Consider the following 26694-nt stretch of genomic DNA (forward strand, 5'->3'; position numbering starts at 1 on the left):
GAGAGAGAGAGAGAGAGAGAGATTTGTGGATTAGTGCAATACAGTGTGATGCCCTATCCAATTATATGCAAAGGTACACTGGAACCTACAAAATAATCAAAAAAGTGTATACACCAAACTCTTATCTACTGTTATGTAGTTAAAATCAAGTGGATCCTGATTTTGTTCCTGTTGTTCTATATGGTTTTGACTCTGGCCTGTCTGACTTGCTTCAGCCTGCTTAAAAGCTTCTATTCTACTACAAGCAGCATGGAGGAAGGAATCTTCAGGTGTCTGGGACAGACTTCCCTTACTTTTATATGTATTTTTTATTAACTTCCTCTTATGAGTTCATTCTTTTTTTCCTTTACATCATATACATAATGAACTTGACGCTTTTAACTAATAAACACATAATTCAATTTTAGAATACTCTGGTTTATGAAACATAATATATGAGAAACAGCTGGTGTAATTAAACTGATAAAAAAAAGGTCAGGAGGCTTTATACAATATTCTGCAAATAGTTTGACAGTACACTACAATCTCCATGTTGGCGATAAAGCTATTAAGAAAAAAATATCCCACTAAAAAAGAATCAAGATATTCCCATCTTTAAAATAGCCAACTTAAAATACATATGTATTAGATTTCATGATACTGTACTAAATCCAGGAAACTTTTACAAAAATATTCAAAAATATCTGCTTTGTTAAAGGACTACTATACACAGTAGATAAATGCATAATCATTAGACAATGCAAAAGCAATTAGTTTGACATTTAAAAAAAAATATCTATTCAAAGTTGGTTTTATTTATCTTCTCGCTGCATTATGTGGCAGCCAGCAGCCAATAACAAAATTATTATTATTATTATTGGTTATTTGTAGAGCGCCAACAAATCCCGCAGCGCTATAACAAAATGCATATATGTATATTCTGTGAATTCTTGCACATGGCTCGGTAGAAACTTTAGCTGTTTAAAACTGCATGGCTTATCGAAATCATGAAAGTTTAAGGACCACTAAACCCAAAATCTTTCTTTCATGATTCAGATAGAACATACAAATGTAAACAACATTACAATTTACTTATATTATTTATTTTGCTTCATTTTTGAGATATCCTTATTTAAAGAAAAAGCAATGCACATGGGTGAGCCAATCACATGAGACTTCTATGTGCAGCAACCAATCAGCAGCTACTGAGCATATCTAGATATGCTTTTCAGCAAAGAATATCAAGAGAATAAAACAAATTAGATAATAGAAGTAAATTAGAAAGATGTTTAAAAATGCATTCTCTTTCTAAATCATGAAAGAAAAATGTGGGTATCATGGCCCTTTAATTTTGACTAGACTGCCCCTTTAAGTTTTACTTTAGTGGTCCTTTAATGAATGCATATTTTATGACAGGGTCCATACATAGGCTACCATATTTCTGCTTTAAGAAGAAACACATGAAAAATACATATGTCAGGGTTCTTATACAAAACATTTATTTAAACAGCCCTGACATATGTATTTTTCATATGTGCCCCTTTTTAAAGCGGCAATATGGTCAGCCTATGTATGGATGGAAAACCTAAAGCTTTACATAAAAACCACATAAAAGATTACTCATTGTGCATGGAAGACACATATGAGTTTGTATATTTACCTAAAAAGCATATAAATGTTTGTATTTTCAAATGTAAAAGTAATTTCATGTGCAAACCATATTTTGTTAATTTCCACCAAAAATCTCAAATCGGTGAAGGGATGGTTTGTAATTTTTGTAAGTATTTTATATAAAACAATGCTATATGTACGTATAATATGTGGAACTGTGCCCCTTTAAAGGGACATTAAAAACTTTTAAGATTGTAATATAACATGTTTAAATATGTGTAGTAAAAAAAACAACTTTGCTATACACTTTCATTATTTATTTTAGCCCCTTCCAACATTTGTGGTTAGGTATTTAGGATTCAGTAGGTTATTAAGGGGGAACCATCACTGTTTTGTTGGGAGGGTCAGGGTTATGATCATGTCTGGCTGGTTTGTGGGTGAGTTTGGGTGGCTGAAAATCGAGCTATATGACTGTGTCTCACGGGGGGCAGAGCTCAGAATTAATGACTAGCCCTCTCAAACAGGGACAGTTGGGAGCTCTGCATCAGTAATACTTTATTGTGGCAAATGTCAATTTATTGTGGCTCATGCTTTCTTTGTTCTGTTTGCTCTGTTGCTTACAACCAAGTTATCCAGCAAGTAGAGAATTTGGGTCCTGAGCCCTGGGGCAGACCCTTATTTTTTTCATGTAACAATACTCCTTTCTAGGTAAATATCATGGATATGCATGTTATTTCATCCCTTATTTGAATAGTGGATCTCCATATTTCAGGATTTTCGCACAAATTTACAAATAAGCTATAGAGTTGTTAGTATGTATGTTAACATGTTTAATTCAATAGTATTTCTTAACTGGTGCATGCATGTTTTGTTGAATTTAAGTCAGTAGACATAATATAACTTAAACAGTGCAGAATCCAAAGATAAAAACTGGAGCAAGATTTTTTTTCTGACCCTTAGTATACTATATACACTTTCCTACATGATGCTCAGCCTTTTAGATTAATAGCTCTTACACAATATGCAGAAGGTAAATGTCTGCTAGTCGTTTCCTGCGATAAAGATACAGGTTTGACAAGATTGTAAAATAATAATTAGGTTTTATTGACTTAAAATATTTAAATGTTTCTAAATTAAATAGACAATCACTGGATGCATCTATCTTGAGGGACACAGTGGCACTTCCGATCATGAATCTGATTATGTGAAAAAGGTTTGGTAATTGCAGAAGGAGTTCTGGCTCCAGTTTCACTTTGTAAATTATCCTTTGCTTCGGACCCATGTATTTGTTATACAAAAAATTACCAAAACTTTACAAAGGTTAGACGTAACTTTTTTTTTTCATTTACACTATTAAAACATGATTAGTAAAACGATACATTGGTATAGACGGATTATTTTTGCACATTTAAACAGCTGGCACTCTCTCAGTTGTTTCAGGTGCAGAAGACGTCAGATAGGATGCTTATCTGTTATTTATGGTTAAATTATTTAAATAAAAGTTAAGACCGTGTCCATGTCTGATACATACAACCAAGCAACAGATTGTTAAACTGGAGATAACTCTTACTATATTTGCTATATTGTTTAAAGGCTGACTTGCTGATGGATTCAGTGGTAAAGCTTCTTGATCTATTCACCTCTCAGGTTATTAATACCATGAAAAGACTGACAATATGCTTTAATCAAAACTTTTTACACAAGAGTATCCTTTTAAAGGTCAAAATTTAAATGTGCATGGGTGCATTTCAATTTTAAATCAAAGTATTTCTGAAATATACTTCCATTAGCAAAAATGCTTCTAGTGAAAGTTATTACTGTATTTCCGCGGCATTTACACACATGCTGGGAAGGCCCATGCGCCACTAGTGCCAATTTGTTACATTGTAACGACCCGGAGCGGCAGAGGAGGCATAGCTGTCTGATTTTAAAGCAAATTAGCTTCTACACACAGGGAGCTAAACTTTTCAAATACTTCTCAGTGAAATATGATCCAAGCTACAAGGTGATCGTTTCTCAGAGAAGTGTCTGTGAGAAGTTTAGTCCGGTGAGGAAGTAAGGAGCTGCACTGTGTTACCGGAGGTGGTGGGGGACAGACATAGCAGGAGAGTTTTAGGCAGTTCTGTGTATCTCTTTTACTGTTCTTATTTTACAAATAAAATAGTTTCTCAGCAGACCTCATATAACTTAGTCCTGCTGCAGCTTCAGTGAGCCAGGCATGTTTGTCAGTGACTACCTGGCTGTAGGCAGTTAATTAGGGAGTGAGGGGAAAACAATAGCTCAGTGATTAGAGTATAGTACATAGCTATACATATTCAGTGAAACACCCTGCATATTTTTTTCCCATTTTTTGGAGAGTAAGCTGCAAAATAGATAATGCATGTCAATTGCAAATTTTATCTACACTTAAAGGGACACTGAACCCAATTTTTTTTCTTTCGTGATTCAGATAGAGCATGCAATTTTAAGCAACTTTCAAATTTACTCCTATTATCAAATTTTCTTCATTCTCTTGGTATCTTTATTTGAAATGCAAGAATGTAAGTTTAGATGCCGGCCCATTTTTGATAAACAACCTGGGTTGTTCTTGCTGATTGGTGGCTAAATTCATCCACCAATAAAAAAGTGCTGCCCAGTGGCCTGAACCAAAAAAGGCTTAGATGCATTCTTTTTCACATAAAGATAGCAAGAGAACGAAGAAAAGTTGATAATAGGAGTAAATTAGAAAGTTGCTTAAAATTGCATGCTCCATCTGAATCACGAAAGAAAAAAAATTGGGTTCAGTGTCCCTTTAACCCCTTAACGACCGAGGACGTGCAGGGTACGTCCTCAGAAAAAAGGCAGTTAACGCCTGAGTACGTACCCTGCACGTCCTCGGTGTGGAAAGCAGCTGGAAGCGATCCTGCTCGCTTCCAGCTGCTTTCCGGTTATTGCAGTGATGCCTCGATATGGAGGCATCCTGCAATAACCTTTTACGGCCATCCGATGCAGAGAGAGCCACTCTGTGGCCCTCTCTGCACCGGACATCGATGGCCGGTATCGTTGGTGGGTGGGAGCCGGTGTGGGAGGTGGGTGGCGGCCATCGATGGCCCTGGTCATGTGGAGGGGGGCGGGATCGTGGGCGGGTAAGTCCGGGGGCGCGCGCACGTGCACGAGGGGGCGGGGGCAGGCGCGTGCACGGGGAGGGAGCGGGTGGGAACCGCTACACTATGGAAAAAATGTGTCCCAAAACAATAAAAGTGGGACAAAATTTAAATCAATAAAAAAGCCCTTAGGTGTGATTTAGGAGATTGAGCTACACTACAGAAAAAAAATAAAAAAAAAATAAACATTTGATTGTTCAAAATGGGTACTGGCAGACAGCTGCCAGTACCCAAGATGGCCCCCAATAAGGCTGAGAGGGAGGCTTAGAGAGCTGTTTTGGGGGGGATCAGGGAGGTTGGGGGTTAAGGGGGGATCCTAAACACAGCATATGTAAATATGCTTCTTTTTTTTTCTTAAAAAAAAAAACTTTTATTTTAGTACTGGCAGACTTTCTGCCAGTACTTAAGATGGCGGGGACAATTGTGGGGTGGGGGAGAGAAGGGAGCTGTTTGGGAGGGATCAGGGGGTGGGATGTGTCAGGTGGGAGGCTGATCTCTACACTAAAGCTAAAATTAACCCTGCAAGCTCCCTACAAACTACCTAATTAACCCCTTCACTGCTAGCCATAATACACGTGTGATGCGCAGCAGCATTTAGCGACTTTCTAATTACCATAAAGCAACGCCAAAGTCATATATGTCTGCTATTTCTGAACAAAGGGCATCCCAGAGAAGCATTTACAACCATTTGTGCCATAATTGCACAAGCTGTTTGTAAATAATTCCAGTGAGAAACCTAAAATTGTGAAAAAATTAACGTTTTTTTTTTACTTTGATCGCATTTGGCGGTGAAATGGTGGCATGAAATATACCAAAATGGGCCTAGATCAATACTTGGGGTTGTCTACTACACTACACTAAAGCTAAAATTAACCCTTGAAGCTCCCTACATGCTCCCTAATTAACCCCTTCAATGCTGGGCATAATACACGTATTGTGCGCAGTGGCATTTAGCAGCCTTCTAATTACCAAAAAGCAAAGCCAAAGCCATATATGTCTGCTATTTCTGAACAAAGGGGATCCCAGAGAAGCATTTACAACCATTTATTCTATAATTGCATAAGTTGTTTGTAAATAATTTCAGTGAGAAACCTAAAGTTTGTGAAAAAATTTGTGAAAAAGTGAACAATTTTTTTTATTTGATCGCATTTGGCGGTGAAATAGTGGCATGAAATATACCAAAATGGGCCTAGATCAATACTTTGGGATGTCTTCTAAAAAAAAATATATACATGTCAATAGATATTCAGGGATTCCTGAAAGATATTAGTGTCCCAATGTAACTAGCGCTAATTTTGAAAAAAAAGTGGTTTGGAAATAGCAAAGTGCTACTTGTATTTATGGCCCTATAACTTGCAAAAAAAGCAAAGAAGATGTAAACATTGGGTATTTCTAAACTCAGGACAAAATTTAGAAACTATTTAGCATGGGTGTTTATTGGTGGTTGTAGATGTGTAACAGATTTTGGGGGTCAAAGTTAGAAAAAGTGTGTTTTTTTCCATTTTTTCTTCATATTTTATAATGTTTTTTATAGTAAATTATAAGATATGATGAAAATAATGGTATCTTTTGAAAGTCCATTTAATGGCGAGAAAAACGGTATATAATATGTGTGGGTACAGTAAATGAGTAAGAGGAAAATTACAGCTAAACACAAACACCGCAAAAATGTAAAAATAGCCTTGGTCCCAAACGGACAGAAAATGTAAAAGTGCTGCGGTCATTAAGGGGTTAATGCTTTATTTATACACCAAAATGAATATAGGCTATTTAATGTCCCTTTAAGCCAAGAAACAAACGCTACCTTAGTAGCTTTTTGTCCTTTACTATAACAGTCTCTCCTTAGATATAGAATGATCAGGACACAATAAAGGAATAACAATTTCTTGATTGATATTTTCCGTAGAAACTACCTTAGGAAGAAAATCATATTTGGCACGAAGTACAGCCTTATCCTTGTGAATTATTAAAAACAGGGAATCACAAAACAGTGCTGACAATTCAGAAACTCTCCTTCCAAAAGAGATTGTTAACATAAAAAGTGCTTTCCTAGACAACAGAATTTATGTAACTCATTGGTTCAAATGGAGAACCTTGTAAAACGAAAAGAACTAGATTCAAATTCCAGGGTGGGGAAATAGTTCAAATTAGGCCAGTTGTAAAACCTAACACCTAGACAAAAGTCTGAACATCATGAATTTTAGCTAACTTCCTATGAAAAAGAAGAGATAAAGCATAAATGTGATCCTTTAGGAAACTAGCGGACAAACCTTTGTCAAGTCCATCCTGAAAAAATTGAAGGATTCTAGGAATCCTAAAGGAATACCAAGAAAATAATTTTGGAAGAACACCACTCAAAATAGGTCTTCTAAATTTTGTGATAAATATTGTTTGTCACAGGCTTTGTAGCTTGTATCAGAGTTTTAATGACCAAATCTGAGAAACCTCCGTCTTAAAACTAGGTGTTCAACCGCCACACAATTAAGATCACTGATACAGACTCCTGTCTGATCTGAGCAATGACTTTTGGAAGAAGAACAAACAGAGAAAACAGGTATGCTGGATGGAAGACCCATGGACTAACCAAGGCATCTACCATGTGAGCCTTTGGGTCTCTTGATGTTGTACAATACCTTGGAATCTTGTGATTTAAGTGAGAGGCCATCAGATCTATGTTATGTTTTGATCACTAAGGGATTAAAGTGTCCTGATGGAGATACCCACTCTCTAGGATGGACCGACTGCTGAGATAATACATCTCCCAGTTGTGTATATCTCGTATGTGAATTGCTAATAGGGAGAAATGATTTCTCCCTGCCTAAGACATAGAGACACTTCCTGCATGGTCAGTGGCCACCGCACTGATATTGTTCAACTGGAAATTGATAAACTTTTGCCTTCTTCAATAGGGGCCAGGTCTGAAGAATTGCTCAAAATTGCAGAATGTTATTTGGTAACCTTGCCTCTAGAAGAAACCAAACTCCTTGTGCTCTTTGAGAAACCAAGACCGCCCCCCCCTCAGAGAAACTGTGCCCGTCAGCACAATTGCCCATGGCTGACGAAGAAACATGCCCCAATGGTCAAAGACAGACTTTGGTAGATATTTATCAAAGGTCTGGCGGACCTGATCCGTCAGTGCGGATCAAGTCCGCCAGACCTCGCTGAATGTGGAGAGCAATAGGCTCTCTCCATATTCAGCATTGCACCAGCATAGCGAGTTGCGCATACTCAGTTCTTCTTGCAGTCAGAGTTACAAGCACGGGAGCGTGCTGTCAATAATTTAAATGGGGCGCATGGTGAGGCTCTGATCGGCTAAAACAACTGCCAGTCAAGGAAGCCAAAGAGAGATTCTGTGACAGAGGCTGCATTAAAGCAGTTAACAGAGCAGGACAAAACCCTTAATTATTACAGGCAGATTTTACTTTTTAATGCTAAAAGCAGATCGATATGTTAGTTAGCACAGGAGCTTTCAGTATATGCAACTTTATGCTGCAGAGTTTACCATCACTTTAATTATTGTTGGGAATATCACTCCTGACCAGCAGGAGGCGGCAAAGAGCACCACAGCAAAAGCTGTTAAATACCACTCCCCCTACCCACAATCCCTAGTCATTCGACCAAAGGGAAAGGAGAAAGGAAGTAATCTAAGGTTCAGAGGTACCTGAAGTTTATAGAAAAGCAAACTGTCTGAAAAACAGGGCTGGCCGTGGACTCACTTTGTCAAGAAATAAATACATTTATCAGGTAAGAATAAATTATGTTTCCTTTCTAATGACATGGTGAGTCTATGGATCATCTTAATTATTGTTGGGAACCAATATCAAAGCTAGAGGACACGGATGATAAGGGAGGGACAAGACAGTTAACCTAAACAGAATGTACCACTGCTTGAAGAACCTTTCTCCAAAAAGAAGCCTCTGCTGAAGCAAAAGTATCAAATTTGTAAAATTTAGAAAAAGTATGTAAAGATCACCAAGTCGCAGCCTTGCAAAGCTGATCTACAGAAACTCCATTTTTGAAAGCCCAAGAAGATAAAACAGCCCTTGTGGAATGAGCCGTGATTCTCTCAGGAGGCTGCTGACCTATGCCAAGCGAATAACACTCCTCAACCAACAAGAATGAGAAGTAGCCGTAGCTTTCTTACCTTTTATGCTTCCCAGAAAAGACAACAAATAAAGAAGAAGACTGGCGAAAATCCTTAGTCGCCTGCAAATAATATTTCAATGCTCTAACCATATCCAGGTTGTGCAACAAACGCTCCTTATGAGAAGGATTAGGACACAAAGGAGGAACAACAATCTCTTGATTAATATTCTTATCAGAAACAACCTTGGGAAGAAAACCCAAGACAGTACGCAAAACTACCTTATCAGAGTGAAAAATTACAAAAGGCGAATTATACTGTAAGGCTGAATTCTCCGAAACTCTTCGAGCCGAAGAAATAGCCACCAGAAACAAAACCTTCCAAGATAACATCTTAATATCCAAAGAATGCATAGGTTCAAACAGAGCCTGTTGAAGGACTCTAAGAAACAAATTAAGACTCCAAGGTGGAGCAGTAGACTTAAACACAGGCCGAACAAAAAGAATGAACATCTGGCACATCTGCCAGTTGCTTGTGCAATAAAATAGATAAAGCAGAAATTTGACCCTTCAGGGTACTAGCAGATAAACCATTCTCCAAACCCTACTGGAGAAAAGACAAAATCCTAGGAATCCTAACTCTACTCCAAGAATAGCCTTTAGATTCACATCAATACAAATATTTACACCAAATCTTATAATAAATGTTCCTAGTCACAGGCTTATGAGCCTGAATCATAGTCTCAATGGCTGACTCAGAAAAGCCACGCTTAGAAAGAATCAAGCATTCAATCTCCAAGCAGTCAGCTTCAGAGAAACGAAGGAAGAAAGACCCTGGATGAAGGAAGGGACCCTGCAGAAGCAGGTCCTTCCTTAATGGAAGACGCCAAGGTGGAAAGGAAGACATCTCCACCAGATCTGCAAACCAGATTCTGCAAGGCCACGCCGGAGCAATGAGAATCACCGATGCCCTCTCTTGTTTGACCCGAGCAATGACCCAAGGAAGAAGAGCAAACGGAGGGAACACATATGCCAGACTGAAAGTCCAAGGAACTGCCAGAGCATCTATCAGCCTGAGGATCCTTTGACTTTGACCCATACCTCGGGAGCTTGGCTTTCTGACGAGATGCCTTGTGATCCAACTCCGACTGCCCCCAACTGAGAATCAAGTTGGAAAATACCTCTGGATGAAGTTCCCACTCCCCCGGATGAAAAGTTTGTCTGCTCAGAAAATCTGCGTCCCAATTGTCCACCCCTGGAATATGGATAGCAGACAGACAACAGTTGTGAATATCTGCCCACTGAATAATCTTGGCTACCTCTGTCATGGCCAAGGAACTCCGAGTTCCTCCCTGATGATTGATGTAAGCCACTGACGTTATGTTGTCCGACTGAAACCTGATAAACTGGGTTGAAGCTAGCTGAGGCCAAGCTAGAAGAGCACTGAAAATTGCTCTCAGTTCCAAAACATTTATTGGAAGAACCGACTCCTCCGAGTCCATAGACCCTGAGCTCTTAATGAACCACAGACAGCACCCCAGCCCAGCAAACTGGCATCCGTGGTTACAATCACCCAGGCAGGTCTGCGAAAGCAAGTTCCCTGAGAGAGAAGATCCTGAGACAACCACCATGGAAGAGAATCTCTGGACATCTGATCTAGAACAATCTTTGGAGATAGATCTGCATAATCCCCATTCCACTGCCTGAGCATGCATAACTGCAGAGGTCTGAGAAGGAACCGAGAAAACGGAATGATGTCCATGACTGAAACCATCAGACCAATAACCTCCATGCACTGAGCCACTGACGGCCGAGGAAGGGACTGAAGAGCAAGACACGTATTGAAAATCTTTAACTTTCTTGCTTCTGTCAGAAATACCACTCTTGTAGCCGGAATTAAGGAACTTTTTCCTAAATTCACCTTCCAACTGTGGGAGCGCAGAAAAGACAACAACAACTCTGTGTGGGAGTTTGCTAGTTTAAAAGATGGAGCCTGAACTAGAATGTCGTCCAGATAAGGAGCCACTGCAACACCCTTCAATCGAAGCACCGCCAACAATGCTCCCAGGACCTTTGAAAAAATTCTGGGAGCTGTTGCCAGACCAAAAGGAAGAGCTACAAACTGAAAATGTTTGTCTATAAATGCAAATCTTAGGAACCTGTGATGATCCCTGTGAATGGGAATATGCAGATATGCATCCTTTAGATCCACTGTGGTCATGAACTGACCTTCCTGAACCAAAGGAAGAATGGAACGAATAGTTTCCATCTTGAAAGACAGAACCCTGAGAAACTTGTTTATACTCTTGAGATCTAAAATAGGTCTGAAACTTCCCTACTTTTTGGGAACGACAAAGAGATTGGAATAAAAACCCAGACCCTGTTCCTAAACTGGAACAGGAACTATCACTCCCATGTTGGAAAGATTCTGAACACACCGTAAGAACGCCTCTCCTTTTATCTGGTTAACAGATAACCTGGAGAGAAGAAACCTGCCTCTGGGAGGAAAATTCTTGAACTCCAGTTTGTAACCCTGGGACACGATATCTACCACCCAGGGATCCTGAACATCTCGAACCCAAGCTTGAGTGAAGAAAGAGAGAGTCTGCCCCCCACAAGATACATTCCCAGATCGGGGGCAGACCCTTCATGCTGATTTTGAGTCAGCAACAGGCTTCCTGGACTGCTTCCCCTTATTCCAAGACTGATTTGACTTCCAAGATGGCTTGGACTGTTCCTGCTTGGAGGAAGATTTACCCAAGAAGTTACGAAAGGAAAAAAAATTACTCTGCCAACCCTTCTGTTTATTTCCTTTATCCTGAGGAAGAGAATGCCCCTTCCCTCCCGTAATATCAGAAATAATCTCAGCCAAACCTGGCCCAAACAAGGTCTTACCCTTATAAGGAATAGACAAAAGCTTAGACTTAGAGGATACATCCGCAGACCAGGATTTTAACCATAAAGCTCTGCAAGCTAAAATGGCAAAACCAGAAATTTTAGCTCCCAACTTGATGATCTGTAGAGAAGCATCTGCAATAAAGGAATTAGCCAACTTCAAAGCCTTGATTCTATCCTGAATTTCTTCAAGAGGAGTATCTTGCTGAATAGAATCAGACAATGCATCAAACCAATATGCCGCGGCACTAGTAACCGTAGCAATACATGCAGCCGGTTGCCACTGATACACCTGGTGTACATAAATCTTTTAAGGAAAGCTTCCAACTTCTTATCCATAGGATCTTTAAAGGAACAGCTATCCTCAATAGGAATAGGGGTCCTCTTGGTCAGAGTGGAAACTGCTCCCTCCACCTGCCAAGCCATCTGCCAAGATTCCTTAATAGAATCAGCAATAGGAAACATCTTCCTAAAAATTGGAGAAGGGGAAAAAGGAATCCCAGGCTTCTCCCATTCTCGTGCAAAAATATCTGAAACACGATCTGGTATAGGAAAAACTTCCACTGAGGAAGCGACATCAAAAAACTTAAGTTTACTAGATTTCTTAGGAATAACCATGACTGACACCTCAGAGTCATACAAGGTATCCAAAACCTCCTTGAGTAACAAACGGAGGAGCTCCAGCTTAAACCTAAAGGAAACAACCTCAGGTTCAGAAGAAGGATTTACACTAACAGAATCCGAGATCTCACCCTCAGATGCTACTGAAGTATCTTCCTCCTCAGACTTATGAGAAGAAACACTAGACACAATTGCAACAGAATCAGAATTCTTATACTTCCTCTTGCGCTTTCCCTGTAACATATGAAAGGCAGACAAAGCCTCAGATACTGCCGAGGATATATGGGTAGCCATATCCTGCAAGGAAAAACCAACCTGAGATGAAACACAGGGCACTGCAGAAGATTGGGACGTATGAGGAGAATGCAAAAAGAGACACAAACGTTATAGTCCCTGAAATTCAGACAGAAACTTAAATATAAACAGAGCAACAGCCCCACAAAAAAACAACAGGCAACCTCCACACCTCAGCAAGCTCTGCTGAGATGCCTACCTGACCTCCTTGCTGCCGGAAACAAAGTCAGAAAATGATCCGGACCCCCATACAGCCGCACCGGAGAGAACGCTGAACCACCTCTGAGAAGCTATGCAACAGAGCTGCAACATCCAGGAACAACAGGAAACAGCTAAAAGGGCGTCAAAAACGCCCTTGCTATCTCTGATAAGCCCTTCTATTGTGGGCGTGGCCCAACAAACCTCACGGTAGCCATTAATACACAAATAAAAAACATATACACCAAAGTGAAAACATAATAAACTGAGCCAAACATCCCCAGTGCCTGCAAAACTGCCATACAATAAACCGTTAACCTAGAAGGCTGATTGTATATTTAGAGACTGACATGGACTACGGCTAAACCCCAAAGAAAACCAGAGCAAACTTGCTCTGCTTAAAAAATAAACTCTTGATTGAAGAATCAGACACCTAACTTTACCCCTCCTTGCAACTGATACAAGCAAAGAGAATGACTGAGGATTGTGGGAAGAGAGAGTGGTATGTAACAGCTTTTGCTGTGGTGCTCTTTGCCTCCTCCTGCTGTTCAGGAGTGATATTCCCAACAGTAATTAAGTTGATCCGTGGACTCACCGTGTCATTAGAAAGAAATAGAAGCTTGTAAGTATGAGCAATAGTTAGTGACAAGGAATAGGCTTGCACTTGAATGACATCCAGATAGGGTGCAACTGAAATGCCTCATTTTTGAACACCGCTAAGATTGTACCCAACTCAGAGTAGCAAACTGGCAGTGTTTTGCAGATATGCAAACCTCAGTGTAGGATGTGTAGATATGCATCACTGAGGTATATAGTACCCATAAACTGACACTTTTGGATAAAGGATAACATTGTCTGTAATGTTCTCATTATAGAAATGGGAACCTTGTCAAACATTTTTAGGGTTGTTCAATCTAGGACAGAACTGTAAGTCCTTTTGGACAATAAACAGATTGGCGTGAAACTTTTGACCCTGAGAAGACACTGGTACTGGGATTATTCCCATATCCTCCAAATTCTTTTATAAAGGCTGCCACCTCTGAAGGATTATTGACAACTTGTGATATGACTGAAGGAAAACTCTGCTTCAAAGAGAAAAAAACTGTTGAAGGATACAAATAATCAGTATGGATATCCAGACTTTTTTTTTGTGTGTGATTCTTAAAATATATAAATGTATACATAAGTTTATACAAACTTATAAATCTGTACATGACATAAGCATCATTATGTAGTATATATGTAAACATACACACATATTTAGACTTTCATGTGGCCTTACTGACTAGAGAAGCACCACATATAGACCAACAGGTACACAGTAGATACTTGTAATTGTAAAATGTCCAGAATAAGTAGGCTTGATACGGACCAAAGCTTGTACAAAACAGTGAATATCAGGAAGCTTAGCAATCTTTCTGTGAAATAAAACAGAAAGAGCAGAGATTTGTCCCTTCAAGGAACTTGCAGACAAACCTTTATCCAAACCATCCTGAAGAAACTGTAAAATTCTAGGAATTCTAAAAGAATGCCAGGAGAATTTATGAGAACAACACCATGAAATATAAGTCTTCCAAATTCGATAATAAATCTTCCTAGAAACAGATTTACGAGCCTATAACATAGTATCAATCACTGAGTCAGAGAAACCTCTATGACTAAGCACTAAGCGTTCAATTTCCGTACCTTCAAATTTAATGATCTGAGATCCTGATGGAAAAACGGTCCTTGAGACAGAAGGTCTGGTCTTAAAAGAAAGTGGCCAAGGTTGACAACTAGACATCCGGACAAGGTCCACATACCAGAACCTGTGAGGCCATTCTGGTGCTACCAGAAACACAAACAAGTGTTTCATGATGATCTTGGAGATCACTCTTGGAAGATGAACTAGAGGCAGAAAGATATAAGCAGGTTGGTAAAACCAAGGAACTGCTAACGCATTCACCGACTCTGCCTGAGGATCCCTGGACCTGGACAGGTACCTGGGAAGTTTCTTGTTTAGATGGGAAGCCATCAGATCTATTTCTGGAAGACCACACATCTGAACAATCTGAAAAAAACACATCTGGATGGAGTGACCACTCCCCCAGATGTAAAGTCTGACGGCTGAGATAATCCGCTTTCCAATCGTCTACACCTGGGATATGTACCGCAGCAATCAGACAAAAGCTGGATTCTGCCCAAGCAAGTATCCGAGATACTTCTTTCATAGCTAGGGGACTGCGAGCCCACCCTGATGAGTGACATATGCCACAGTTGTGATATTGTCTGTCTGAAAACAAATGAATGGTTCTCTCTTCAACAGAGGCCAAACCGGAAGAGCCCTGAAAATAGCATGGAGTTCTAAAATATTGATTGGTAACCTCGCCTCTTGAGATTTTCAAACCCCTTCTGGTGGCAGAGATCCCCAGACAGCTCCCCAACCTGAAACGAATTTGCGTCACCGAATGTACCTTCACACCAAAAAATTATTGCGCCAAGAATGACGCAATAAACATCAGCATTTTGCTGATGAATCTCTACGACCGATAACAGAGAACCTTTGAAAAGATTTCCCGTGAGGAAAACCATAGAATCAATAGGTGATACTCTCTTCACATCCCTCTGACATTCACTGTACTCAGAGGAAACGGGCTTCAAAATGCTGAGAAGCGAATATATCACAGAAGAAAATAAAGCACAAACTTACTTCACCACCTCCATAGGAGGCAAAGTTTGTAAAACTGAATTGTGGGTGTGGTGAGGGATGTATTTATAGACATTTTGAGGTTTGGGAGACTTTGCCCCTCCTGGTAGGATTGCATATCCCATACGTCACAAGCTCATGGACTCTTGCCAATTACATGAAAGAAATATAGGTGACTAGGTAAATGGTTATTAGCTGCTGGTACGTCGTAAACAATGTTGCACTGCTGGTAGTTTAATATAAAATGTATTTGTGTGCGTTAATTAGAAGCGATTAACATATACCAGTGCTATACCATTGTGGTGAAAGTAATTCAAATTGGCTTACAGAACTAGTTGTGGCACATATACATTGTGTGCCTATATCAGCAATAGTAATACCATGTGTATTATATAGTCATATAATGGGTAATAGCGCACCAGTGGTGAAACAAACAATGCTTGAATGCTAAGCTGTGGCCGTTAGTTTCTCAGATCGTAAAATCTGTGAGTTTGTATAGCGTCATTGTCTAATACTGTGAAGATATCTAGTTGTGAAAGTTTACTTGGATACTTGTATAGTTGTATAGTATATAATTGTACTTTATGTGCTATGGTATAAAATACAGTGTTAGGTATTCTTGCATAGTATACATTTGTATCCAGTAGTATTACTAATAATCATGCGATTGTTAAATGGCTAGACATCACACTCGATATTAGGACAGCTTAAGTATAGTTTTCTCTGCACTGTGTGCTTATGTATCTGTATCTTATGTGCTATAGGTTATGCTGTTCACATTTTATAAAGGTTTCTATCCAGGGGTATTACCAATATTGTCAATATGACTGCGATCTGTGAGAAATACCAAGTGAAACATTAAAGCCCCTTCAATGTAATTGTCTCTGACGAGATACAATAAGGTTGTAAAGGACCCTAACATGTTTCGACAAGCAGTAAAACATGTTAGGGTCTTGGTGAGGAGTCTAGGGAACTCCTGTGTTTTAAGGCGTCTTGAGGGCTCGAGTAGCGTGACTCTTTATTTCTCATGCTCATTTACTTATGTCAGTAAACCTCTTAAACTATATTGCCATCGTAGTGTGTTAAACATAAGGTGTTAATCTGAAAGACTGTATCGCGTGTAAAACGGCTTACTTTTTACCCTTCACAACCCTATTTTATCTCGTCAGAGACAATTACATTGAAGGGGCTTTAATGTTTTACTTGGTATTTCTCACAGATCGCAGTCATATTGACAATATTGGTAATACCCCTGGATAGAAACGTTTATAAAACATGAACAGCATAACCTATAGCACATAAGATACAGATACATAAGCACACAGTGCAGAGACAACTATACTTAAGCTGTCCTAATATCGAGTTTGATGTCTAGCCATTTAACAATCGCATGATTATTAGTAATACTACTGGATACAAATGTATACTATGCAAGAATACCTCACACTATGTACTTTATACCATAGCACTTGGATACTTGTATAGTTGTATAGTATATAAATACTATACAACTATACAAGTATCCAAGTAAATTTTCACAACTAGATATCTTCACAGTATTAGACAATGACGCTATACAAACTCACAGATTTTACGATCTGAGAAACTAACGGCCCAGCTTAGCATTCAAGCATTGTTTGTTTCACCACTGGTGCGCTATTACCCGTTATATGACTATATAATACACATGGTATTACCATTACTGATATAGGCACACAATGTATATGTGCCACAACTAGTTCTGTAAGCCAGTTTGAATTACTTTCACCACAATGGTATTGCACTGATATATGTTAATCGCTTCTAATTATAGCACACAAATACATTTTATATTAAAACTACCAGCAGTGCAACATTGTTTACCACGTACCAGCAGCTAATAACCATTTACCTAGTCACCTATATTTTAGGTTAACTATTACTATGCCATTGTAATCCAGGGGCCATTTTGCACAATATAGCACTAGTCACTAGTGGAGCTACTTATCAATGGGCATAGGTATAATAACAATACAATAGTATAAGCTACATAAGCTAGATATTTCATATAACTCAACCATAACGATCATCAAGCAGTTTTTTATTATACACCTGACCCATATTTGTACTATTATGCTGCTAAGGTGCTAGTACCATATATTACCAGCTTTCTATAATTCCACCTTATTTGATTATCTTTGAATAATTAGCTACAACGCTTACTACTAATACCCCTAGCACACTACAGAGGGTACCTTATCGTTCTGACCTATAATCAGCATATCCCTGAGTGAGCAGCATTACTGAGATATCTATATATATCTATATATATATATATATATATATATATATATATATCACGATATCTCTACCCCAGTCGTAATTTTAAAGTCAAACCCTGTTTTTAGTTTGATCTTAATAAAAGTGATATTTTAATCCACACTGTAGTACCTGATCCCAGAGTTGGGAGACAGTTCCCTTCTGGGTTATATCTGTAATAAACTGATTCTTTTTAGACTCTGGAGTGCTATTAGTGTATACTGTGGAGGAATGTATTCCTCTTTTCTCTTGCTCTCTATTGTTTATATACACAGCACCATCCCATGAATCCACAGTAATTATTTTGTGGAATTAATTCTACTGGCAGTAGTCCCCATATATATGCAGTAGTGCCATTGGCCTCTCCTTTTTTTGACTAATATGCATAAAATGTATATACCTAGAGAAGCATGATTAAATTACTGTGTCCCTCAGGGGGAGGGAAAGGGACGAGTCCCTGCAACGCCTGAGGGTAGTTATGGCTGAAATCCTGTTAGCGAAATGATGTGCATAGTTTATTCCTATGTCCCTGCATCATTCAGCTGCTGTGAAGTGTCTTTTCTGTCTTCTTTGTAAATCATACTTCCCAGGGACAATGGGTCTCACCTAGTTTTGAGCTCCCAATATGTAATCCATAAGCAAATAGCTGGAACAACCTCTATTCTCAACCATCTCCTATGAGGCCAAGAACAAAACTAAGATAGAACGGAGGCGCGAGGGATTTTAACCTCTGATATGAGTTCTTAGCTCTAATGGCTGGAAACATGCCCCATATGTTATGAAGGAGTGTGGACCATCATCATTTTATGAAATAACATAATTTATGTAAGAACTTACCTGATAAATTCATTTCTTTCATATTAGCAAGAGTCCATGAGCTAGTGACGTATGGGATATACATTCCTACCAGGAGGGGCAAAGTTTCCCAAACCTCAAAATGCCTATAAATACACCCCTCACCACACCCACAAATCAGTTTAACGCATAGCCAAGAAGTGGGGTGATAAGACAAAAGTGCGAAAGCATAAAATATAAGGAATTGGAATAATTGTGCTTTATACAAAAAAATCATAACCACCACAAAAAGGGTGGGCTTCATGGACTCTTGCTAATATGAAAGAAATGAATTTATCAGGTAAGTTCTTACATAAATTATGTTTTCTTTCATGTAATTAGCAAGAGTCCATGAGCTAGTGACGTATGGGATAATGAATACCCAAGATGTGGATCTTCCACGCAAGAGTCACTAGAGAGGGAGGGATAAAATAAAGACAGCCAATTCCTGCTGAAAATAATCCACACCCAAAATAAAGTTTAATGAAAAACATAAGCAGAAGATTCAAACTGAAACCGCTGCCTGAAGTACTTTTCTACCAAAAACTGCTTCAGAAGAAGAAAACACATCAAAATGGTAGAATTTAGTAAAAGTATGCAAAGAAGACCAAGTTGCTGCTTTGCAAATCTGATCAACCGAAGCTTCATTCCTAAACGCCCAGGAAGTAGAAACTGACCTAGTAGAATGAGCTGTAATCCTCTGAGGCGGAGTTTTACCCGACTCAACATAAGCATGATGAATTAAAGATTTCAACCAAGACGCCAAAGAAATGGCAGAGGCCTTCTGACCTTTCCTAGAACCGGAAAAGATAACAAATAGACTAGAAGTCTTTCGGAAATTCTTAGTAGCTTCAACATAATATTTCAAAGCTCTAACTACATCCAAAGAATGCAATGATCTCTCCTTAGAATTCTTAGGATTAGGACACAATGAAGGAACCACAATTTCTCTACTAATGTTGTTAGAATTCACAACCTTAGGTAAAAATTTAAAAGAAGTTTGCAACACCGCCTTATCCTGATGAAAAATCAGAAAAGGAGACTCACAAGAAAGAGCAGATAATTCAGAAACTCTTCTAGCAGAAGAGATGGCCAAAAGAAACAAAACTTTCCAAGAAAGTAATTTAATGTCCAGTGAATGCATAGGTTCAAATGGAGGAGCTTGAAGAGCCCCCAGAACCAAATTCAAACTCCAAGGAGGAGAAATTGACTTAACAGGTTTTATACGAACCAAAGCTTGTACAAAACAATGAATATCAGGAAGAATAGCAATCTTTCTGTGAAAAAGAACAGAAAGAGCAGAGATTTGTCCTTTCAAGGAACTTGCAGACAAACCTTTATCCAAACCATCCTGAAGAAACTGTAAAATTCTCGGAATTCTAAAAGAATGCCAGGAAAAATGATGAGAAAGACACCAAGAAATGTAAATCTTCCAGACTCGATAATATATCTTCCTAGATACAGATTTACGAGCCTGTAACATAGTATTAATCACAGAGTCAGAGAAACCTCTTTGACTGAGAATCAAGCGTTCAATCGCCATACCTTCAAATTTAAGGATTTGAGATCCTGATGGAAAAAAGGACCTTGCGACAGAAGGTCTGGTCTTAACGGAAGAGTCCACGGTTGACAAGTGGCCATCCGGACAAGATCTGCATACCAAAACCTGTGAGGCCATGCTGGAGCCACCAGCAGAACAAACGAGCATTCCTTCAGAATCTTGGAAATTACTCTTGGAAGAAGAACTAGAGGCGGAAAGATATAGGCAGGATGATACTTCCAAGGAAGTGACAATGCATCCACTGCTTCCGCCTGAGGATCCCTGGATCAGGACAGATACCTGGGAAGCTTTTTGTTTAGATGAGAAGCCATCTGATCTATTTCTGGAAGTCCCCACATTTGAACAATCTGAAGAAATACCTCTGGGTGAAGAGACCATTCGCCCGGATGTAACGTTTGGCGACTGAGATAATCCGCTTCCCAATTGTCTATACCTGGGATATGAACCGCAGAAATTAGACAGGAGCTGGATTCCGCCCATACCAGTATTCGAGATACTTCTTTCATAGCCAGAGGACTGTGAGTCCCTCCTTGATGATTGATATATGCCACAGTTGTGACATTGTTCGTCTGAAAACAAATGAACGACTCTCTCTTTAGAAGAGGCCATGACTGAAGAGCTCTGAAAATTGCACGGAGTTCCAAAATATTGATTGGTAATCTCACCTCCTGAGATTCCCAAACCCCTTGTGCTGTCAGAGACCCCCAAACAGCTCCCCAACCTGTCAGACTTGCATCTGTTAAAATCACAGTCCAGGTTGGAAGAACAAAAGAAGCCCCCTGAACTAAACGATGGTGATTTGTCCACCACGTCAGAGAGTGTCGTACAATCGGTTTTAAAGATATCAATTGAGATATCTTTGTATAATCCCTGCACCACTGGTTCAGCATACAAAGCTGAAGAGGTCACATGTGAAATCAAGCAAAGGGGATCGCATCCGATGCAGCAGTCATAAGACCTAGAATTTCCATGCATAAGGCTACCGAAGGGAATGATTGAGACTGAAGGTTTCCACAAGCTGAAACCAATTTTAGACGTCTCTTGTCTGTCAAAGATAGAGTCATGGACACTGAATCTATCTGGAAACCTAAAAAGGTTACCCTTGTCTGAGGAATCAATTAACTTTTTGGTAAATTGATCCTCCAACCATGTTCTCGAAGAAACGATACAAGCTGATTCGTATGAGATTCTGCTAAATGTGAAGACTGAGCAAGTACCAAGATATCGTCCAAATAAGGAAATACCACAATACCCTTTTCTCTGATTACAGACAGAAGGGCACTGAGAACCTTTGTAAAAATCCTTGGAGCTGTTGCTAGGCCAAACGGCAGAGCCACAAACTGGTAATGCATGTCTAGGAAAGAGAATCTCAGAAACTGATAGTGATCTGGATAAATCGGAATATGCAGATATGCATCCTGTAAATCTATTGTGGACATATAATGCCCTTGCTGAAGAAAAGGCAGAATAGTCCTTATAGTTACCATTTTGAATGTTGGTATCCTTACATAATGATTCAATATTTTTAAATCCAGAACTGGTCTGAAGGAATTCTCCTTCTTTGGTACAATGAAGAGATTTGAGTAAAACCCCAGCCCCTGTTCCAGAACTGGAACTGGCATAATTACTCCAGCCAACTCTAGATCTGAAACACATTTCAGAAATGCTTGAGCCTTCGCTGGATTTACTGGGACACGGGAAAGAAACAATCTTCTTGCAGGAGGCCTTATCTTGAAGCCTATTCTGTACCCTTCTGAAACAATGTTCTGAACCCAAAGATTGTGAATTGAATTGATCCAAATTTCTTTGAAAAATCGTAATCTGCCCCCTACCAGCTGGGCTGGAATGAGGGCCGCACCTTCATGTGGACTTGGGAGCTGGCTTTGGCTTTCTAAAAGGCTTGGATTTATTCCAGACTGGAGATGGTTTCCAAACTGATACCGCTCCTGTAGGGGAAGGATCAGGCTTTTGTTCCTTATTGTGACAAAAGGAACGAAAACGATTATTAGACCTAAATTTACCTTTAGATTTTTTATCCTGTGGTAAAAAAGTTCCTTTCCCTCCAGTAACAGTTGAAATAATAGAATCCAACTGTGAACCAAATAATTTATTACCCTGGAAAGAAAGGGAAAGCAAAGTTGACTTAGAAGACATATCAGCATTCCAAGTTTTAAGCCATAAAGCTCTTCTAGCTAAAATAGCTAGAGACATATACCTGACATCAACCCTAATGATATCAAAGATGGCATCACAAATAAAATTATTAGCATGTTGAAGAAGAATAACAATGCTATGAGAATTATGATCTGATACTTGTTGCGCTAAAGCTTCTAACCAAAAAGTTGAAGCTGCAGTAACATCCGCCAAAGATATAGCAGGTCTAAGAAGATTACCTGAACATAAGTAAGCTTTTCTTAGAAAGGATTCAATTTTGCTATCTAAAGGAAGTACTATCTGCCGTAGGAATAGTAGTACGTTTAGCAAGAGTAGAGATAGCCCCATCAACCTTAGGGATTTTGTCCCAAAACTCTAATCTGTCAGATGGCACAGGATATAATTGCTTAAAACGTTTAGAAGGAGTAAATGAATTACCCAAATTATTCCATTCCCTGGAGATTACTTCAGAAATAGCATCAGGGACAGGAAAAACTTCTGGAATAACTACAGGAGATTTAAAAACCTTATTTAAACGTTTAGATTTAGTATCAAGAGGACCAGAATCCTCTATTTCTAATGCAATTAAGACTTCTTTAAGTAAAGAACGAATAAATTCCATCTTGAACAAATATGAAGATTTATCAGCATCAACCTCTGAAACAGAATCCTCTGAACCAGAGGAATCATTATCAGAATCAGAATGATGATGTTCATTTAAAAATTCATCTGAAAAATGAGAAGTTTTAAAAGACCTTTTACGTTTACTAGAAGGAGGAATAACAGACATAGCCTTCTTAATGGATTTAGAAACAAAATCTCTTATGTTAACAGGAACACTCTGAGTATTAGATGTTGATGGAACAACAACAGGTAATGTAACATTACTAAAGGAAATATTATCTGCATTAACAAGTTTGTCATGACATTCATTACAAACAACAGCTGGAGGAACAGATACCACAAGTTTACAGCAAATACACTTAACTTTGGTAGATCCAGCATCAGGCAGCGATTTTCCAGAAGTATCTTCTGATTCAGGGTCAATCTGGGACATCTTGCAATATGTAATAGAAAAAACAACATATAAAGCAAAATTGATCAAATTCCTTAAATGACAGTTTCAGGAATGGGAAAAAATGCCAGAGAACAAGCTTCTAGCAACCAGAAGCAATAAACAATGAGACTTAAATAATGTGGAAACAATAATGACGCCCATATTTTTTAGCGCCAAAAAAGACGCCCACATTATTTGGCGCCTAAATGCTTTTGGCGCCAAAAATGACGCCACATCCGGTAACGCCGACACTTTTGGCATAAAAAAAACGTCAAAAATGACGCAACTTCCAGTGACACGTATGACGCCGGAAATAACAAAGAAAAAATGTTTTGCGCCAAAAAAGTCCGCGCCAAGAATGACGCAATAAAATGAAGCATTTTCAGCCCCCGCGAGCCTAAAAGCCCACAGGGAAAAAAACATAATTTATGCTTACCTGATAAATTTATTTCTCTTGTAGTGTATCCAGTCCACGGATCATCCATTACTTATGGAATATATATTATCCTTCCCAACAGGAAGTTGCAAGAGTCCACCCACAGCAAAGCTGCTATATAGCTCCTCCCCTAACTGCCATATTCAGTCATTCGACCGAAAACATGCAGAGAAAGGAAAAACCATAGGGTGCAGTGGTGACTGTAGTTCAAATGAAAAAAATACCTGCCTTAAAGTGACAGGGCGGGCCGTGGACTGGATACACTACAAGAGAAATAAATTTATCAGGTAAGCATAAATTATGTTTTCTCTTGTTAAGTGTATCCAGTCCACGGATCATCCATTACTTATGGAATACCAATAGCAAAGCTAAAGTACACGGATGATGGGAGGGACAAGGCAGGTACTTAAACGGAAGTTACCACTGCCTGTAAAAAAAACCTTTCTCCCAAAAATAGCCTCCGAAGAAGCAAGGTATCAAATTTGTTAAATTTGAAAAAGTATGAAGCGCAGACCAAGACTCCGTCTTGTAAATCTGTCCAACAGAAGCCACATTTAAAAAAGGCCCAAGTGAAAACCACAGCTCTAGTAGAATGAGCTGCAATCCCTTCAGGAGGCTGCTGTCCAGCAGTCTCATAAGCTAAATGAATTATGCTTTTTAACCAAAAAGACAGAGAGGCTGCTGAAGTCTTTTGACCTCTCCTCTGTCCAGAATAGACAACAAACAAGGTGAACGTTTGATGAAAACTGTAGTAACTTGTAAGTAAAACTTTAAAGCACAAACCACGTCCAATATTGTGTAATAGGCGTTCCTTCTTTGAGGAAGGATTATGATACAAGCATGGAACAACTATCTCTTGAGTGATGTTCTTGTTAGATACCACCTTAGGAAAAAACCCAGGTTGGTATGCAGGACTACCTTATCCGTACGAAGGACCAGATAAGGAGAATCACATTGTAACACAGATAACTTGGAGACTCTACGAGTCGAGGAAATAGCTACCCAAAAGGAACTTTCCAAGATAAAGATTGATATCTATGGAACAAAAAAAGGTTCAAACGGAACTTCTTGAAGAGCCTTAAGAACCAGGTTTAAGCTCCATGGTGGAGCAACAGTTTTAAACACAGGCTTGGATCTAACCAAAGCCTGACCAAATGCCTGAACGTCTAGAATACCTGCCAGACGCTGGTGCAAAAAAATAGACAGAGTAAAAATCTGTCCCTTTTAAGGAATTAGCTGACAACCCTTTTCTCAAAAACATCTTGGAGAAAAGATAATATCCTGGGAATCCAGGCTTTACTCCATGAGTAACCCTTGGATTCATAACAATCAGATATTTACACCATATCTATGTTCAATTTTCCTAGAGACAGGCTTTCATGTCTGTATTAAGGTATCAATGACTGACTCGGAGAAGCCATGCTTTGATAACATCAAGCGTTCAGTCTCCAGGCAGTCCATCTCAGATTGATTCTATTTAGATGGTTGAAAGGACCGTGAGGTAGAGGGACCTGTCTCAGAAGCAGAGACCGTGATGGAAAGGATGACATGTCCACCAGATCTGCATACCAGGTCCTGCGTGGCTACGCAGGCGCTGTCAAAAACACCAAAGCCCTCTCCTGCTTGGTCTTGACCTCCGGAGGAAATCCCACTCCCCCGGAAGAAAAGTCTGACGACTTAGAAAATCCACCTCCCAGTTCTCAACACCTGGGATATGGATAGCTGATAGACAAGAGGGAGTCTCTGTCCAGTGAATTATTGTAAGACTTCTAACATCACTAGGGAACTTCTGTTCCCCCTTGATGGCTGATGTAAGCCACAGTCGTGTATATTGTCCGACTGAGTATGATGTACCTCAGAGTTGCTAACTGAGGCCAAGTCTGAAGAGCATGGAATATCACTCCCAGAATATTTATTAGAAGGAGGGTCTCCTCCTAAGTCCACTATCCCTGAGCCTTCAGGGAGTTCCAGACTGCATCCCAACCTAAAAGGCTGGCATCCATTGTAACAATTGTCCCATCTGACCTGCGGAAGGTCATACCCTTGGACAGATGGACCTGACATAGTCACCAGAGAAGAGAATCTCTGGTCTCTTGGTCCAGGTTCAACAGGGGGACAAATCTGTGTAATCCCCGTTCCTCTGACTGAGCATGCATAGTTGCAGCGGTCTGAAATGTAGACGTGCAAACGGTACTATGTCCGTTGCCGTTACCTATTAAGCCGATTTCATTCATGTACTGAGCCACCGAAGGGCGCGGATGGGATGAAAAACACGGCAGAAATTTAGAAACTTTGACAACCTGGACTCCGTCAGGTAAATTTTCATTTCTACAGAATCTATCAGAGTCCCTAGGAGGGAAACCCTTGAGATTGGGGATAGAGAACTCTTTCCTTGTTCACTTTCCACCCATGTGATCTCAGAAATGCCAGTACTACGTCCGTATGAGACTTGGCAATTTGGATGTTTGACGCCTGTATCAGGATGTCGTCTAACTAAGGGGCCACTTCTATGCCCCGCGGCCTAAGGACCGCCAAAGCGACCCCAGAACCTCCATAAAGATTCTTGGGGCTGTAGATATCCCAAAGGAAAGAGCTACAAACTGGTAATGCCTGTCTAGAAAGGCAAACCTGAAAAACGAAGGTGATCTTTATGCAACACAATGTGAGGATAAGCATCCTTCAAATCCATTGTAGTCCTCTATTGACTCTCCTGGATCATAGTTAAGATGGTACGAATAGTTTCCATCTTAAATGACGGAATTTTGAGGAATTTGTTTAAGATCTTTAGATCCAAAATATGTCTGAAGGTTCCCTCACCTTGGGAACCACAAACAGATTTGAGTA

At 39.5% G+C, this 26694-nt stretch overlaps 1 protein-coding gene across 5 annotated transcripts in view; it reads right to left on the reverse strand.

The window, feature by feature from the left end:
• Positions 1 to 26694, reverse strand: part of PPP3CA (protein phosphatase 3 catalytic subunit alpha) — a 797611-nt gene that overhangs the window by 33631 nt on the left and 737286 nt on the right. The window lies entirely within an intron of this gene.

Source organism: Bombina bombina, chromosome 2, assembly GCF_027579735.1.
Source record: "Bombina bombina isolate aBomBom1 chromosome 2, aBomBom1.pri, whole genome shotgun sequence".
Taxonomy (NCBI): Eukaryota; Metazoa; Chordata; class Amphibia; order Anura; family Bombinatoridae; genus Bombina; species Bombina bombina.